Here is a 19,351-nt window from a genome sequence, read left to right on the forward strand (position 1 = left end):
AATTATTATTTTATTTCTATGGGTATGTTAGTAGGGTCGTATAAAAATTTTGTTTCAAAATTTTGACGTTTGCGTGCTCAATTAAGTGAAAAGGACTAAATTGTAAAAATTAAAAAAGTATAGTTCTATTAGTTAAAGCTATCAAATGGCTATGGAACTTTAATGTAAGAGGACTTAGATGGTAATTAGATAATTTATGTTGTTAGTGGATGTTTATGACAAGGTTTTATTGAAATTATTAATGTTTTTAAAGGGTAAAATAATAAAATAGAAACTAAATCATAAAACAAATAAGTAAAAAGGTATCATCATCTTTCATTTCTTTTCTTTTCAACCGAAAATAGCCATGGAAGCTTGCTAGGGTTTGGCCATCAAAATTCTTCATGCCTGATAGATTCTTCAAGCTCGTTTTTAATGATTTTTATGTTTTTGGGACGGTTATAGCTTAATCTAGCTAGCATAGGGATTAATTTGCAAAATTTTTAAAGATATAGGATTTTTCCATGAATTTTCTTGCATGAATCTTAATGTTTTATGAAAGATTATGAGTCCTTGTTGATAAATAAACAAGTTTTGTAAAGGGATTATTGATAAATGAAAATGTTCAATGAAAGTATATGTATGTTCATGAAAAAGATAAATTCAAAAGTAGTATATTCATGTACACCTAGCTTACGTTATGATAATGCAAGTGAATTATGTGTTAATGCACTAACATATGTTGTTGATGGTGCTTAGGCTTGTGTTAAGCTTATGGTTGGATTGTACTATGCTTAATCTTAATGTTATGCATTGAAATGATAAGTTATGTTCATGTTTTACGAACTTACTAAGCATTATGTGCTTACGTATTTTTCTTCCTATGTTTTATAGATAATTGAAAGCTCGATCGATTTTGAAGTTCTTCACTATCCAATGATTATATCGGTAATTTTTTATGCTTTAGCCAAGGTTATAATGGCATGTATAGCTGGACTTGTCTTTAACGTTTAGTTGAATGCTTACATGTTGATTTTGGTATGTATGAGTTGGTTGTTTTGGTACCATTTCGATGATGGTTGAATTGTGTCAATTTGGTACAAATGATTCCTGAATGGCATGGCTAAAATTGAAAGTTTATGTTGAACTGGTATAGTTCAAGTTATAATATGCTTTGAGATGGAAATGAACTAGATGATTATGAATGAAATGTGGTCAGGTATATGTATATATTTAGGTAAATTTGTATGTTTGTGTTTGAGGTGTCTTGTATGGCATACTGGTTGAATGGATTTGGTCTTTTAAATTGGCAATTTCATGCATGTTTTGGTAAGGTTTTGATGATTTGGTCATGTGCATAAAATTATTTTAGGTACATACTTGATTTGGTGATGGAAATGGCTTGATTTTGACCAATTTCATGTCCACACAGCCTGATATACGGGCGTGTGACTCAGCCGTGTGTGACACACGGCCTGGCGACACAATTTTTCCAACTTTTCCATGTGAGTCACACAGCCATTTGATCCCTACAGTTCAATTTTTCCAACTTTTTCCTAAATCTTCCAAATGTTTCCAATTTAGTCTCAAATTGTTTCTAAAGTGTTTCTAGGGCCTCGAGGGCTCAATTTAGGGACGATTTGTATATAAATGAATGATTTATATCATGTTTATGTCAAAGTATGAAATGAATGTTTTAATGTTCAGTTTGTATGGTAATACTTTGAATCCTATTTCGGCGATGGATAGAGGTTAGGGGTGTTACATTTAGTGGTATCAGAGCTACGATTTAGTCAGTTTTTGGACTGAACGTAGCATGTACGAGTCTTGAAATACATGCCATTATATAGCCTGTGATACTATGATAACTCCTAACTTTATTTGAACTATGTTTTCATATAGATAAAATGTCATCCAATCGAACTGATTCCCATTAAGTAGAAAGTAACGCGCAAGCTTTCATTCACGGAGTAGTGTCCAGTGGAAGTAGGCCTTTATCTGAGGGCTGGGGAGGAGAGGCTAAGGAAGCCTTCTTCCTGATGATGAATGAATGATTCACTAAGTTCATACGAACGAACCCAATGGCTCAACGACCTCCACCCCCACCTGTACCCCAACCGATCTCCGTAATTCATCAAGGTTTGGAACCAGTATGAGTGAGCAGACCTCCAGTTGATAAAATCTGTAGATATGGGGCTGAAGAGTTTAGAGGTACATCCGAAGATGATCCAGAAAGAGCCAAGTTCTGGTTAGAAAATACGATCAGAGTTTTTGATGAATTATCATGTACACCAACAGAATGCTTGAAATGTGTTGTATCATTGTTGAAAGATTCAGCTTACCAGTGGTGGAATACCTTAGTTGCAGTTGTGTCGAGAGATCGGGTGGATTGGGAGTTCTTCCAAACTAAATTTCAAAAGAAATATGTGAGCTAGATATTTCTTGATAAGAAACGTAAAGAGTTTCTTGAGCTGAAACAAAGCCAGATGACAATATCTTAATATGAAAGAGAATTTTTTCAACTCAGTAAATATGATGGAGAATGTATATTGACAGAGCTGCTATGTGCACACAGTTTGAAGATGGGTTAAAAGACATCAACCTGTTAGTCGAGATCCTTGAATTGAAAGAATTTGTAGTTTCGGTTGACAGAGTTGACAAGGTCGAGGAACTGAGTAAAGCAAAGAGAAAATCTGATTATGAGGCTCGTGATTCAGGTAAGAGATCAATGGAAAAGTGGAAACACGAAATTATACACACTTTTTCATGCCCTTTGTAACTCAAATTCATGCAGTTTCGGTAAAATTTTTGTCAAAAAATATATAATTATTACAAAATAATTAAATTGTACTAAAATTATTAACATTTTTAATTTTAATTAATTTTATAATGATTTTTCATCATTTTTATTATTTTTGACAGATTTGCACAAAAGGCGAAAAATGGCTCTATAGACACTACTATAAGCACAAAACCGAGAAGTAATTTTGAATCATCACGCTGAGTTATATTTTTAGCCGAAGATGGTCCAAATTATGAATATTAATTCATAATATAATTAATTTTAATTTTAATCCAATTTAATCGGGTTAAATAAATTATTGTTAATTAATTTTGAAAAGGGGCCCAGTTGAGCTGAACCGAGAAAACCAATCCAACAGAGCATTGGGTAGCCCAAAACTATCCCACATGCTGACCCAATCAGCTTGCTTGCCTGATTTTTTGGCTTGCAAAATTTCCCTTGAAGACTCCACTATTCATGCCTTTCAAGACTTGCCCCTACCTAAAAATAGCATGATTGAAATCTTCAAACATGCCACATGTGTGGCTGGCCATGGGGGGAGTCTTTGGCTGCTGATTTTTGATATTTTAAGCAGCCTTCTCAACCTATAAATACCCCCTTGGCTGATCACTTCAAAGACATCTCAAACCCATTCATTTTTTCACTTCTCTATCACTCTTCTCTCTTTATTCCCTTCCATAGTTCTTCATTTTCTTCCCTATTCCTTTGCTGATTTCACCTCTTGAAAAAGAGTCCTTCAACCACCATTTGGAGTAGCATTCAAGTGTTCATGGAAGCCTTGGTTCAACAAGAACAAGCAAAGAAGGAGGAGCAGAGCAAACTAGTCAAGCCTCGGAGAAACACCAGATTTGATTCTTGTTCCTTATCCTTTTTATTTTATTGTTGTTGTTATGAACATGTCTATGAATATTTGTGATGTTGATATGTTTAATTTAATTAATATGGCTAAAATTTAATTCGTGTTAGGTTGATTGCATTTCATCTACTTGAGTTTTTAAAATTGTGTTCGTGTTGTTATAGGCCCCGGTAAGATGTTTGATTAAGTAAAACCATGACTAAGTTATTCTTGCATTACTATTGTAAGGTAACTAATGAATTAATTATTTAAACGGATTGAAATTGTAATTAATTGACACAATACTTAATCAGTGCATGTTTAATCATCTAAGGTAGCTAAGGATTAAATTAGCAATGGTATCTAACGATACATTAGCCTTGCATAAGTTGCAAGATTATTGTGATTAAACTGTTTCAAGGTAGAAATACATTCTTACCTCACGTAATCTTTTATGTGCTTATGAGATTGAATTAATTGTTTGAATTGGCATAGAGATATGTACAAGAGATTATTTGAATTTCATAATTATGTATTTACATTAATACATTTGCTTATTAAAATTTGTTTAATCGGTTGAATTGAAATAGATATATAGTCAAGAGATAAATGAATTTTTGGTAGGTAAGTATGTTTATAAGTTAGCAAATTCTTGAGTTTCGTGAATATATTCGTAACAACATAAACATGAGTTTAATAATTCTAAGTTAAGAAATGTAATTAATCTAGCACAATTATGTCATCTTGATTAAAATCATCTTTTGAAATCGTGCATTGGGACTTTTATTTTATTTTTATTTATTTTACTTAGTGAAAATCCTAGTTTTTAATCACCTTCTCAAATCAAAATATTTTTCTTCAACAAAGTGTTTTAAATTACATTCATAAATAATTCTTTTCATCGTCCCTGTGGGTACGATAACTTGACATTTACTTGTCACTTTATTACTTGTTGAGATTGTGTACACTTGCACATTTTCGTCGTTTCATGTTTTTGGCATCGTTGTCGGGGACTATTTTAAAATGTCATTATTTGTGAATTTGTTAATTTTGCATTTTGGTTTATTTTTCTGTTCAATTTTAACTTAATTAATTTTTTCGTGTTTGTTTCAGGTGTTTATGAGTATTGATCGAATCATCAATTTACTCCCCGTAGACCCTAAGATTGAAAGAACTTTTCGACAGCGGAGAAGAGAAGTAAGCCAAAGAAGGACTGAAGAGATGAACTTCGAAAATCCAAATCAAGGAAACGGAGCAAACCTTGCTCAAAATCCTATCCTTATTGCTGATGATAGGGATAGAGCTCTGAGACAGTATGCTATGCCAGTGTTTCATGATCTTAATCTAGGTATTAGGAGACCTAAAATCGAGGCAGAACAGTTTTAGCTGAAGCCAATCATGTTCCAGATGCTTTAGACAGTGGGGCAATTCAGTGGAATGCCTGCCGAAGATCCTTAGCACTTAAGGTTATTTATGGAGGTGAGCGATTCTTTCAAGTTAGCCGGAGTACCCGAAGATGCACTACGATTGAAGTTGTTCCCATATTCGTTAAGAGACAGAGCTCGAGCTTGGTTGAACTCATTGCCACCAAATTCAATTTCCACATGGCAAGAGTTAGCAGAAAGATTCCTCATGAAGTATTTCCCGCCTAGCAAGAATGCTAAGTTGAGGAACGAGATCACTTCTTTCCAAAAAATGGATGATGAGTCCTTGTATAAGGCATGGGAAAGGTACAAAGAATTATTACAAAAGTGTCCTCATCATGGAATCCCACATTGCAATCAACTTGAGATGTTTTATAATGGTCTCAAAGCTCACATGAGGATGGTAGTGGACACTTCTACTAATGGTGCTCTCCTTTCCAAGTCTTATAATGAGGCTTATGAAATCATTAAGGATGATTGCCAGAAACAATTATTAATGGCCAACCAATCGAGCAACGTCAGGAAGACGAGTCCCTAGAGTACATAAAGTAGACTCTCTCACTTCACTCATATCTCAGGTATCCTCGATTTCCTCAATGCTATAAAATTTTACCACTTATGTGTTTAATAGTTTTGTAGTACAGCCACCGAATCAATTTGAAAATGTAGCATGTGTCTATTGCGGGGAAGGACATCTATTCGAGGAATATCCATCAAACCCAAAATCCGTGTATTAAATGGGTTACAGAACCAAAATCGAGGAAGGCAAGGACTACAATCCAATTCCATAACCAATCGTGGTGAAACCATCCTAATTTCTCCTAGAGTAACCAAGGGGCTGGACCTAGTAATATATACACCCAACCTAGACCAACCCAGCCACCTATTTTTACCCAACAAGTTTAGAAGCAACCTCAAGTTGAACCATCCGATGGCTAAGGAAACTTGTTGAAGGCATACATAGCCAAGAATGATGCCTTAATCCAAAGCCAAATAGCTATATTAAAAAACCTAGAAAACCAAATGTGCCAACTTGCAATTGAACTCAGAAACCGACCATAAGGTGTTTTACCTAGTGATACGAAGAATCCAATGAATCTTGGGAAGGAGCATTATAATGCATTCACATTGAGGAGTGGAAATACATTAGAGTCCAACACTGTTGAAGTTGAAGAGGAGCCAACTGATGCTCAAGACTCAGAGGAAATTCAACCGAGTGCTAAAATTTATTTTCATCGGAACCTGAATATGTAAAATTCGATAAGGTAACGTCTGAACCAGCTAATTCTGATAAGTTAAAAACTTTGTTAGATGCAGAATTTCCACAGAAGACGAATCAACCAATTCAAGTAAAGAAGCCTCCACCACCCTACCCTTAAATACTAGAAAAGCAGAAGTAGGAAGTTCAATTCAGGAAGTTCCTAGACGTACTCAGCAACTTCAGATCAACAACTCGTTGGTTGAAGCACTTGAACAAATGCTGAACTACGTCAAATTCATGAAGGATATCCTGTCTAAAAAACAAGACTTGGAGAATTTGAGACGGTAGCCCTGATAAAGGAATGCAATGCATATCTTCAAGGAAAACTACCCCCAAAGTTGAAAGATCCTGAATGTTTTACCATACCTTCCAACATTGGAGCAACTTATTCTGGTAATGCATTATGTGATTTGGGTGCGAGTATCAACTTGATGCCCATGTCCATATTTAGAAATTTGGGGATAGGTGAAGTTAGACTACTACGGTTACACTTCAATTAGCAGATCGATCCTTAGCACATCTAGAAGGAAAAATCGAGGATGTATTGGTATGTGTAGACAAATTTATTTTTCCTTCTGACTTTGTTATTCTAGACTTTGAAGCAGACAAAGAAGTTCCAATCATCCTAGGAAGGCCTTTCCTAGCAGCTGGAAGGACCATTATTGATGTGTAGAAGGGCGAGCTTACTATGCGTGTTCAGGACGACTAGGTAACATTTAATTTTTATAAGTCTATGCGATTTCCTAACACAATTGATGATTTTTTTGTAGTGTCCGGTTTAGAGGAATTAATGACGAAAAAGGAACTGAACTATGTTGAGGACCCATTGGAACAAATTTTGACATCAGACCCTCTACGTGATGAAGAGGAGGATGAATACTTAGCTTTCGTAGAATCTAATCAAAGGGGATTTAATCTGCAATCCCACTTTGAATCTTTGGAGTTAGAGAATAGAGATTATGCCCAACCAAAAGCATCAATTGAGGATCTAGCTAAATTAGAACTGAAGGTACTTCCCTCGCATTTAAAATATGTTTATTTAGCTAACTTTTCTACTTTGCCTGTGTTTGTTTCAGCAGAATTAACCGTTGAGCAAGAAGAGAAACTCATCCTAGTATTGAAATAATTTAAAAAGGCTATCGGATGAACCATAGCCAATATTCGCGGCATTAGCACATCTGTATGCATGCACAAGATCATCTTGAAATATGGCGAGAAAGGGACGATTGATGAACAATAAAGACTAAACCGTATCATAAAGCACATGACAAAGAAAGAAATCATCAAGTTGTTAGATACAGGTAAAACTTACCCCATCTCAGACAATTCGTGGGTAAGTCCAGTCTAGTGCGTGTGAAAGAAAGAAGGTATTACAGTCGTTAAGAATGAGAATAACGAGTTGATACCGACTAGAATGGTTATGGGATGGAGAATTTGCATCGATTATTAAAAGCTGAACAAGATGACTAGGAAATATCAGTTTTGTTTGCACCAGAAGATCAACACAAGACAACATTCACCTGCCCGTACGGTACATTTGCATTTAGACGCATGTCATTTGGTTTATGTAATGCACCTACTACATTTCAAAGATGTATGATGTCTATTTTTACTTAAATGGTTGAGAAATACTTGGAAGTCTTTATGGATGATTTTTTCAGTATTCGGAGATACATATGATCATTGCCTAGCGAATCTAGCCAAGGTACTAATGCGTTGGGAAGAAAGAAACCTCATACTCAATTGGGAAAAGTGCCATTTTATGGACGAGAAGGTATTGCTCTAGGGCATCGGATAAAGAGACATGGAATTGAGATAGATAAAGTAAAGGTAGACATTATTGAGAAACCCCAAACTCTAACATCTATAAAGAGTGTTAGGAGCTTTTTGGGCCAGACGGTTTCTATCAAATATTTATCAAAGACTTCTCCAAAATTGCTAAACCCTTATGCACATTATTAGAGAAGGACACAATGTTCAAATTTGATGAGGAGTGCTTAAGAGCTTTCAAATATTTGAAGAGTCGATTAGTTTTGGCACCCATAATCATCACACCAGACTGGGATTTTCCATTTGAATTGATGTGTGACGCAAGTGACTTCACGATAGGAGCTATCATGGGCCAACGAAGGCACATTTTTTTCATCCCAACTAAATTATACGGTAATAGAGAAAGAGTTACTTGCTATTGGGTTTACTTTTGACAAGTTTCGATCTTATCTTGTAGGTACCAAAGTGACTGTCTATATGGACCATTCGACAATTAATTATTTACATGCCAAGAAAGACTCTAAGCCAAGACTGATCCGATTGGTACTTCTACTTCAAGAGTTCGATCTAGAAATTCAAGATCGAAAGGGAGTAGAAAACCAAGTAGCAGACCACTTGTCTAGATTGGAGCCACAAGAAGGGAATTCTCCACTTATACCCATTCAGGAGTGACATTCCTAGATGAACACATGCCGAAGGTAAATTATGTCCATAATACCACTTTGCTAATATTGCTAACTATTTAGCTTGTGGTTTGATGTCAATTGATAAGACGTATCATCAAAAGGAAAAGGTTCTTCATGATGTGAAGTATTATTTCTAGGAAGAACCATACTTGTTTACAAAGTGGATAGATCAAATAATCAGGAGATGCGTGGTAGAAAATGAAGTACATAAGATTCTATATCATTGCCACTCAACTCCGAGTGAGGGACACTTTGGAGGTACATGTACTGCGGCCAAGGTAATGCAAGCAAGATTCTTTTGGCCAATGCTATTCAAAGACACGTATGCTTACGTAAATAGTTGTGATCGATGTCAAAGGGTTGGAAACATCACCAATAGAGTTGAGATGCCCTAAGCAAACATCATTGAGGTAGAATTATTCGATGTTTGGGGTATTAGCTTTCACGGTCCTTTCCTCCATCTTTTGGTCACAAGTACATATTGGTAGCAGTAGACTACATGTCTAAGTGGGTTGAGGCCGAGGTATATCTGACGAATGACGCTAAGGTTGTGATGAAGTTTTTGTAGAAGCATGTGTTCACAAGGTTCGGAACCCCAAGAGCTATCATCAGTGATGAAGGGTCTAATTTTGTGAACAAATGGTTGAAATGGTTACTCGACAAGCATGAAGTGAAGCACAAGGTTGCCACAGCTTACCATCCACAAACGAATGGGCAAGCTGAACTGGCAAATAAAAAGATCAAAGGCATACTTGAGAAGGTAGTTTGCCCGAAACGACGAGATTCATCCAAAAGATTAGGCGATGCTTTATGGGCCTACAGGACAACATACAAGACAACTCTAAGGATGTCACCCTATAGGTTGTTCACTGGGAAAGCTTGTCATCTGCCCTTGGAGTTAGAGCACAAAGCTTACTAGGCTCTCTAACAACTCAACTTGGATCTTAAGCTTGCTAAAGAAAAATGGATGCTTCAACTCAATGAGTTAGAAGAATTTTGAATGTTCTCAAACGAGAATGCTAAACTACTCAAGGAAATACTTAACAGATGGCATGACAAGCACATTCAAGTTTGAGAATTTGAAGCAGGCCAACAAGTCTTGTTATTCAAATAAAAATTAAGGTTCTTTCTGGGTAAGTTAAAATCACGTTGGTCCGATCCAGTTACGATTCACCAAGTTTATCCATATGGAGTTGTCGAACTTCAAAGTAAGAGAGGTAATTTTTGGGTCAATCCTCAGTGCTTAAAACACCACTGGGGGATAAAATTGAACGAGATCGAATCTCATTCATTTTATCAGATATTTAATTTTTCTTATTTTTCTTTCTAAATAAATGATTTAGGGTATATTTTTTGGATTCGTATGGAACTTAAGCGGGACCGCTTATGACCCCTCCAATATTTCTTTGGAATTGATTTTAATATAATCTTCCAAGAAATTATTCCACAAATGGCAAACAAAATTGTTAGTTTTCAAATAAAAGGGTCAATTTTTATCCAAGTTTTAAATTGCAACTCAATTTCAAATTTTCTTTAAGTCTAGAAACTTAATTGAATTCTTTTCAAATTTTGGTTGCTCTTTTTGTAAATATTAAAAATTAGATGTCTCTTTTGTAAATATTTTCAAAAGACATCTAGAATAAATTTTTTAATTTAATTCAATAAATAAGATGACAACAACTAGTATATGATTATATTTATTATAATATATATTAACTATTATCAACTTTATATAGAATTAGGATTAGGTTAAATTTGATCATATTTAAAAAAATTTTATTTTAAAAATTTAATACGCATTATATTAATTATTAATTGTTGTTAACTCTGTGTATAATTAGAACTTAGAATATTTTAATTATTAACCTATTCTAAGAATTCTAACTAAACCTCTACCTTTTCCCTATAAATTCCACCAACCTTCTCCATCATTCATCACTCATCAAACCAACCTTCATTTACCCATTCGACCATCAATCCTAGCATCCAAAACCACCAGCAATAGGACCGCCCAGCAGTCCACACACATGGTGCACTTGACCAGTAGCTCACCACGAATGTTGCTACTACCGAACGCACCTGCCCCATCGCGCGCCACTGCTACCTTGCACGCCCTGCTCCGCGTGCATTGTGCCATCTGTAACTCCAGCCCCTACGTGCCAGTCTTGCTGCTCACTCGACAGTGCTGCTTGCCTACTGCCCGAGCATCTGCTCATGCCAAGGCATGCTGCTGCCATACCATCCTTGTGTCGTGCATCCTTGCAAGAAGCTTTCACCCTACATTTAGCTAATAACCCTCCAACCGTCCCTAAATCGACCTCTTTTCATTTATATTTATTTTCTTTGAGTTCTTAATTTTTATATAAAGGTTGTAAGACAAATTTTTTTCCTAAATTTTAATTTTATTTAATTATTTAATTTTTCAATTTATTGAATTTTTAATATTTTATACTAATTAAATTTTTGAGAAAATATTTGTTCTATCTTATGATTAGGTTAATCATGCCTCGCAAAAGAACTCATGCCTCTTCCCAAATTGGCGAATTACAAAACAAATTTCACTATGAAGAAGCCAAAGCGAGATACGAAAGCATTTTCAAGAATCAATAGATGCACCCAGAAAAAGGATTTACGCTGAAAGAAAGCAACTATATTGATTTCATGGTGCGCATTCAACAAATTGCTGAAGCTCTCAATTGGGAGTTGTGAGAAAAGACCTAGTGCATATGAGTTAGTTCGTGAATTTTATGCAAATTTAACCTTAAATGAATTAATGGAAGTTTCCGTTCAAGGAATCAACGTACTAATAACCTCAAACGCTATTAATGAATTCTTTGAATTACCTGATTTCGAAGACGATAAATATTCTTCCTTGATGAGAAATATCGAGTCTAAAAATATGCAAGAAATTCTCAAGGAACTTCTAATTCTAGGTTCTAAGTGGACTGTTTCAAAGCAAGGAATTCACACTTGTGGCAGAGAATATTTGACACCAGTTGCGAAGGTATGGTTCTATTTCATTCGATTCAGCCTTATGCCTATTTCACATGGGACTACTATTTCATTAGAGCGAATGGTCTTATTATACTCAATTTTAACTGGAAAGACCATTGATGTGGGAAAAATCATCCTGAGAGAAATGCGGAATTGTGCCGCTAGACATTCTGACCTAGCTTACTTTCTCTTTACGATAACAATTTTGTTCTTGAAAGCTAAAATTCTTGCAAACCTAAAGAAGACAAGTCATAGCCAAGGCACAATCACAGATTGGGACCTTTACCAAATAGCCAGAGACTCTGTTTTACTGCAACGAGTTGAAGAAAGTGAGGATCCCGAAGAAGAGAAGCAGAAGAAAGAAGAAGAAGAAGATCTCATAGAGATCAAACCAATGCAGTCAGTTGAAATCCCTGATAAGGCAGAACCAATGGAACCAGTAACCGAACCTGACATCACAACTTTAATGTTCAAGACTCAATCGCCTCACCTAGATCTTCGAGATGAGCTCTCAAAGTTGATGGACATAATGCAACATATGTAGTGGTAGCAACAAGCTTACTAGAGATATTCAAAAATACGAGATGACTCAATGAGAAGCGCTCTTACGAAAATATTCAATGACCAGTTTATTTTTGTGCATGAGTTTCCAGATTTTATGTTTAAACCATGGAGTCCACTATTGAAGAGGGAGAGAAGCGATTCATTCAAAAACAATGATGATGGAGCAAAAGATGAGTCGGATTCTGAGGGATCTACAAATAAATAAGAAAGGGGGGATATTAACTTTATTTTATTTTCGTTCTTAAGTTATTTAATGTTTTAGGATTAGGTTTTATTAGGAATTTTTATTTTCTCATAATAAAACAAGAGGTGGAAATCATAAATAAAAATGAAGAAGTTGCAAAGTACAAAGTGTGGCAATAGATATATACATGTCTAGGATTAGATCTAGAAAGATCTTGGTACTTAAGCAGTCAAATTGACTCACCTCCTCTTTTCTAGAAGCCTACCTGGTGTATAGTATCTATTCACGTCAAACAATGAGGACATTGTTCATCTTAAGTAGGGGGATAGAAAAATTGAAATTATTTCTTGAAATTATTTCCTCTTAGAATAAATTTTTATTTTAGTTATGATTAGGATATATTTTGTTCAAAAATTTGAAATTTTATTAAGTATGCTAAACTCTAGTATAAATAAAGTTTGGTTATTTCAATAATTGTTATGTTAGCTGAATTATGACATAAATGTATTTTTAATAAAGCATGAAAATCATACCATAAAATTTTTAGTTCCTTAGGAAAGTTAGGCATGCATCAAAGTTTAAGTCTCTAGAATTGACTTAGTAGTTTCTTAAGGTGAAATCCTAGGAAGTATGGAATGTTGAAAATGATTTAGGCAATTTTTGTTTGGACCGTTAGAGCCTTTCATGCCAACCTTGATGAATTTTTATCCTTTGAAGCCCAACTTTGAGACTATATAACCTAATTTTATTTGAACCCTTGCAATATTTAACCATCACTTCTCTCTTAATTATCTTTAAATTTTCCCAAACACTAGACTCAATACTATTCAGAATATTCTTTGAAAATAAGTTTAGGGGATTTGAAAAGAAGTAACGAATGATAAAAAAAAATCTATAGTATATGTTGCAAAATGCTCGTGAAAAAAAAAGAGAGAACATATCTACTTTAAAGAAATATATATACAAAAGAGCATGTGGAAGCAAAACAAGTTGGTGTACTGAAGGTAGTTATTTCGAAGGTCCATTCAAGCTAAGTCTAGGGTTTTTTAGCCTAAATTTATCTATCTTTTGCCTACCCTTAGCCTGGCCACGTTACAACCTTTTTAAATACCTGTTGATTCAAGTTTCTATGCTACCTACATTAGTGGAGAGAAATTGCTAAGTTCAACATTTGAAGGCATAAGCTAAACTTAATGATTGCAACTTAATCTTTAATAAGGAAATAAAATTAAATTGGTAGGAATTTAGCATGTCTTTATTCAGAAAGCATTTAGTCTATTTTTGCTATCATAAGAATAATTTAGATTAATTTGAATGATATGTATACATAATAGCATAAATATAAAATTTCTTGTTCTTGAGCATAAGTATACTTTTTTTGGGAAGAATATTATTCTAAAGGCATTTTTCAAAGGTGTTTCTGAGAAATTCTTTTCAAATTTGTGCATTACTCGGGACGAGCAATGAATTTAGTTTTGGGGTGTGGAAACACGAAAATATACACACTTTTTCTTGCCCTTTTTAACTCAAATTCATGTAGTTTCAGTAAAATTCTTGTCGAAAAATATATAATTATTATAAAATGATTAAATTGTACTTAAATTATTAATATAATGAATTTTAATTAATTTTGAATATTTTCGATAGATTTGTACAAAGGGCAAAAAACAGCTCGACAGACAATACTAGAAGCACAAATTCGAGAAGCAATTTTGAAGCATCAAGGCAAATTATATTTTCAGCTTAAGACGTCCAAATTATGAATATTAATTCATAATATAATTAATTTTAATCTAATTTAATTGGGTTAAATAAATTATTGTTAATTATTAATGAAAAGGGGCCTAGTTGAGCTGAACCGAGAAAATCGATCCAACCGAGCACTGGGCAGCCCAAAACCATCCCACATGCTGACCCAATCAACTTGTTTGGCTTGCAAACTGGCATTTCAAGACTCCTTCAATTTGTATTCAAACCCCTCCACTATTCATGCCTTTCAAGATTTGCCCCTACCCAAAAATAGCATGTTTGAAATCTTCAAACATGCCACATGTGTGGCCGGCCATGGGGGAGTCTTTGGCTACTGATTTTGGCTATTTTTATCAGCCTTATCAACCTATAAATACCCCCTTAGCTGCTCACTTCAAAGACATCTCAAACCCATTCATTTCTTCACTTCTCTCACTTTTCTCTCTTCATTCCTTTCCATTGTTCTTCAATTTCTTCCTTATTCCTTTGCTGATTTCACCTCTTGAAAAAGAGTCCTTCAACCACTATTTGGAGCAACATTCAAGTGTTCGTGGAAGCCTCGGTTCAACAAGAACAAGCGGAGAAGGAGGAGTGGAGCAAACTAGTAAAGCCTCGGAGAAACACCGAATTTGATTCTTGTTCCTTATCCTTTTAATTTTATTGTTGTTGTTATGAACATGCCTATAAATATTTGTGATGTTTATATGTTTAATTGAATTAGTATGGCTTAAATTCAATTCGTGTTAGGTTGATTACATTTCATCCACTTGAGTTATTAAAATTGTGTTCGTGTTGTTATAGGCCTCTCGGTAAGATGTTTGATTAAGTAAAACCATGACTAAGTTATTCTTGCATTACAATTGTAAGCTAACTAATGAATTAATTATTTAAACGGATTGAAATTGTAATTAATTGACACAATACTTAATTAGTGCATGTTTAATCATCTAAGGTATGAGGATTAAATTAGCAATCGTATTTAATGATACATTAGCCTTGAATAACTTGCAAGATTATTGTGATTAAACTATTTCAAGGTCGAAATACATTGTTACCTCATGTAATCTTTTATGTGCTTATGAGATTGAACTAACTGTTTGAATTGGCATAGAGATATATTCAAGAGATTATTTTAATTTCATAAGTATGTATGTGCATTAACACATTTGCTTATTAAAATTTGTTTAGTCGGTTGAATTGACATAGAGATATATTCAAGAGATAAATGAATTTTTGGTAGGTAAGTATGTTCATAAGTTAGCAAATTATAGAGTTTTCGTGAATTTATTCGTAACAATATAAACATGGGTTTAGTAACTTTAAGTTAAGAAATGAAATTAATCTAGCAAAATTATGGCATCTTGATTAAAATCATCTTTTGAAATTGTGCATTGGAACTTTTATGTTATTTTTATTTAATTTACTTAGTTGAAATCCTAGTTTTTAATCACCTCCTCAAATCACAATATTTTTCTTCACCAAAGTGTTTTAAATTGCATTAATAAATAATTCTTTTCACAGTCCCTGTGGGTACGATAACTCGACATTTACTTGTCACTTTATTACTTGTTTCGATTATGTACACTTGCACATTTTTGATGTTTCAGAAAGTCATACCAATCGCAATCAAAGAAGTCAAAAGAATATCATGGTCGTGCATCAGCTTCAGTGGGTTATTCTGGGAAATACTGAGCAAAAAAACATTCAAGCTTGAAACCTCAGGCTACATCTATGGCGAGCGTGGGCAGTGCTAGAAACAACAAGCCTCAATGTCAACAGTACAATCGATGACACTTTAATGAATGCAGGTTGAAAGACGAGTCATGTTTTAAATGTGGTTCGTATGAACATTATCTCAAAGATTACCCAAAAAAGGTCTGAGAAATAAAATGCTCAAACTAATTGACCGAGTAATATATCTGCGAGAAAGAGACCACCTAGAAACACTAGAAATACGAGAAATAGCAAGAGTGGTACGAAAGACTCTACTGTGAGATCTGAGGCATGAGCATTGGCTAGTGATTATGCGATTTGTGCTTGAGAGGAAGCTTCAGTGCCAGATTTTATCACTAGTACATTTTCTATCTTTGACACTGATGTTACTATTGTGATTGATCCGTGTAACATCCTAATTTTGGGCCTAGTCGAAACTGTGGTTTCGGGACCACAAATTCGACCTGATAAAATTTATTTTTTTATATTTTTATGGTCTATGATTTCACAAAATGATTTTGTGAAAATTTTGTTCGAAAATTTCGACGTTTAGGCACTCAATTTAGTAAAAAGGACTAAATTGTAAAAAGTGCAAAAGTTGAGTTCTACATGTTAGAGGTGTCCAATTGTTATGAATTTTAAATTGGTGGTCCTTATATGGTAATTAGACCATTGGTTAAGTTGGTGGACAAAAATGGACATGGTTGGGCTTGTTTCTAAAGATTTTCGTTAAGGGCATTTTGGTCATTTAGTTATTAAAATGAATTAAAAACAAAATTAAAAGCCAATTTTTGTTCATATTTTTCATTTGGCCAAAATTAGCAAGGGAGAAGCCATAGTTAGGGTTTTCAAGCTTCCAAGCTCCATAGTAAGTGATCCCAAGCCCCATTTTTAATGTTCTTTACGTTTTTAGAGTCCCGGTAACTTGATTTAGCTTATTCTAGCAATAATTTAACCTAGGGTTTATATTTGGAAAAATAACCATATGTGAAATGTGTTTATTTTGATGTTTTATGGTAGAATATAAAGCTTGAAACTATGTTAAACAACTTTTGCTAGCCGATTTTAAGTGAAAATGAGTAAAACGACATAATCGGTAAAAATACCTAATGTTCATAAGTAAGTGTTAGAGTCGGAATTTGATGTTGCCATAGAAGGGAAAAATCTTCAGCATGTCATAAAACATAAGAATAAGAGATGAAGTTTAATATCCGAGCTTTGGGGCAAAAGTGCAAATATGCAAAAGTTTAGGGGCAAAATTATAATTTTGCCAAAGTTTGAGTCAAGGACTTTTTTGATAAATGTGAATATTAAATAAGATAAAATTGCTATTATAGATCAAGAAGAACGAAATCCGGTGTTAGACCGCGGAAAGAAAAAGATTGAAGACTAAATTGCTAGATTTGGTCAAATTTGGTACCGAGGTAAGTTTAAGGTAAATAAATGCAATAATTTGATATTTATTATTAATGATGTTATTTTTCAGCAATTATGTATTTATTTCATGAAAATATCTAATGTTGACTTAAGTATGAGGTGACAGAGAATCAGTGATAAAAACCCCGTTGAAACATTGGGAATGTATCGGATACAAATGTCATGACATTAAGGGGATGAGATCCCATGTAAGACCATGTCTGGGACATGGCATTGGCATCATTGAGATTATGAGAGGTCCCATGTAAGACCATGTTTGGGACATGGCGTTGGCACCTAGATAAGAGGTCCCATGTATGACCATATCTGGGAGATGGCGTTGGCACCGAGATGAGAGGTCCCCGGTAAGACAATGTCTGGGACATGGCGTGGGCACCAATATGAGAACTCCCATATAAGACCATATCTTGGATATGGCATTGGCAGTTCAAGAAACATCCCATGTAAGACCATGTCTGGGTCATGGCTTTGGCATGTTATTATCAGAAAAGAGACCCAAGTATCCTTATTATTCCAATGTGGCTCAACAGGCTAGTAAAGAAATTATGTTCCTTGAAAGTTCAGGTAAAAGCATAAATAGTAAATTCAGGTGAGTTATATGAGTTACGAACATATTATGTTATCAATTGAGCACCAACATTTCAGCAAGAGAAGAGTAAGTTATAATCATGAGTTATCTAAGAAAACAAGTAAGTGAACGAGTAAGAGATAAAGTAAAGAGAAATTAGAGATCATGACACTTGAGTATAATTATTTGTGTTAAATGTTGTTATTTATTTTCTTTTAAACTTACTAAGCTTTATGCTTACTTGTATTGCAAAGCTAATTCGGGGATCTTAAAGACGTCGGAGAGCGCTCACACTATCAACAACAACAACTCGATATTTTATGATGATCACTGTTTCAACTATGGCATGTATAGGGACTTAGTCATTTTGAGTGTGTTCATATGATATGGCTAATGATTTTCTATTATAATGGTTAACTAAGAACATGTTTGGTATTATGGATGTTTAAATGTTGATTAATACAAAGAAATTATAAAAGAGTAAAAATTTGCAATGGTATAGTTTTAGGACAGCAAGAAGTGATGTGAATTTTAAAGATCACCAAAATTAGTATAAATGGAATTAGAGAGTGAATGAGATATATAATTAAATCTTATTGAGTCTATTTTCATATGAAAGAAACACTACAAGCAAAGGAATTTTATATTATGAGATATTTGAATTTTAGTGAGACAGGTCGAAATGGTTTCAAGTCCCTATTCTAAATTTATAAAATCATTAAAATTTTATAGAAATGATTATGAGTTATAATTTATATGTCTATAATCCTTAGTGAGTCTATTTTTAGTATAAACAAGTTTAAGGACCATATGAATTCTATAAAATAAGATAATTATTTTTAGTGATGAGAGGTCAGAATAGTCAAATAGTGAAATAAGGAAGAATTTAACTAACAAACTGTAATAATTGGCTAAACCAAAAATTCTAAAAACTTTATGGAAATAAAATATATGAGTCTAGTTTTAGGGAAAATTTACGGATCTAAATTTTGAGTTTTGTAACTTGATTTATAATTAAATTAGTGACTACTGTGCAGGTGCACAGCATTATGATGAACAGTGAAATAAATTTTAAAAGTAAATTTTTATGCCCCGAAATAATAAGTTAAGCCAAGTAACACCTCATGCTCGACTCCGGCAATAGTATCGGGTAAGGGGTGTTGTAATCTGGGGTCAACAGATTCATATGTATGCATAACTTTAGTGTCAGATAAGAAATTGCCTTTCGAGTCTACTGAGTTTGTGGTTAAAGTAATGAATCCTCTAGGTCAGTATGTATTAGTTGATAAAGTATGTAAAAATTGTCTTTTGATGATTCGAGGTTGCAACTTTCTGGCTAATTTGATGTTACTACCCTTTGATGAATGTCATGTGATTTTGGGTA

At 34.1% G+C, this 19,351-nt stretch overlaps 1 non-coding gene across 1 annotated transcript; it reads right to left on the reverse strand.

Moving 5' to 3' along the window:
- Positions 1-5,279: 5,279 nt before the first annotated feature.
- LOC128039330 (small nucleolar RNA R71) lies at positions 5,280-5,386 on the reverse strand. Its single transcript, XR_008193834.1, has one exon. It is a non-coding gene; the product is annotated as a small nucleolar RNA R71 (small nucleolar RNA).
- Between the last annotated feature and the right edge of the window lie 13,965 nt (positions 5,387-19,351).

Source organism: Gossypium raimondii, chromosome 2, assembly GCF_025698545.1.
Source record: "Gossypium raimondii isolate GPD5lz chromosome 2, ASM2569854v1, whole genome shotgun sequence".
NCBI classification, from domain to species: domain Eukaryota; kingdom Viridiplantae; phylum Streptophyta; class Magnoliopsida; order Malvales; family Malvaceae; genus Gossypium; species Gossypium raimondii.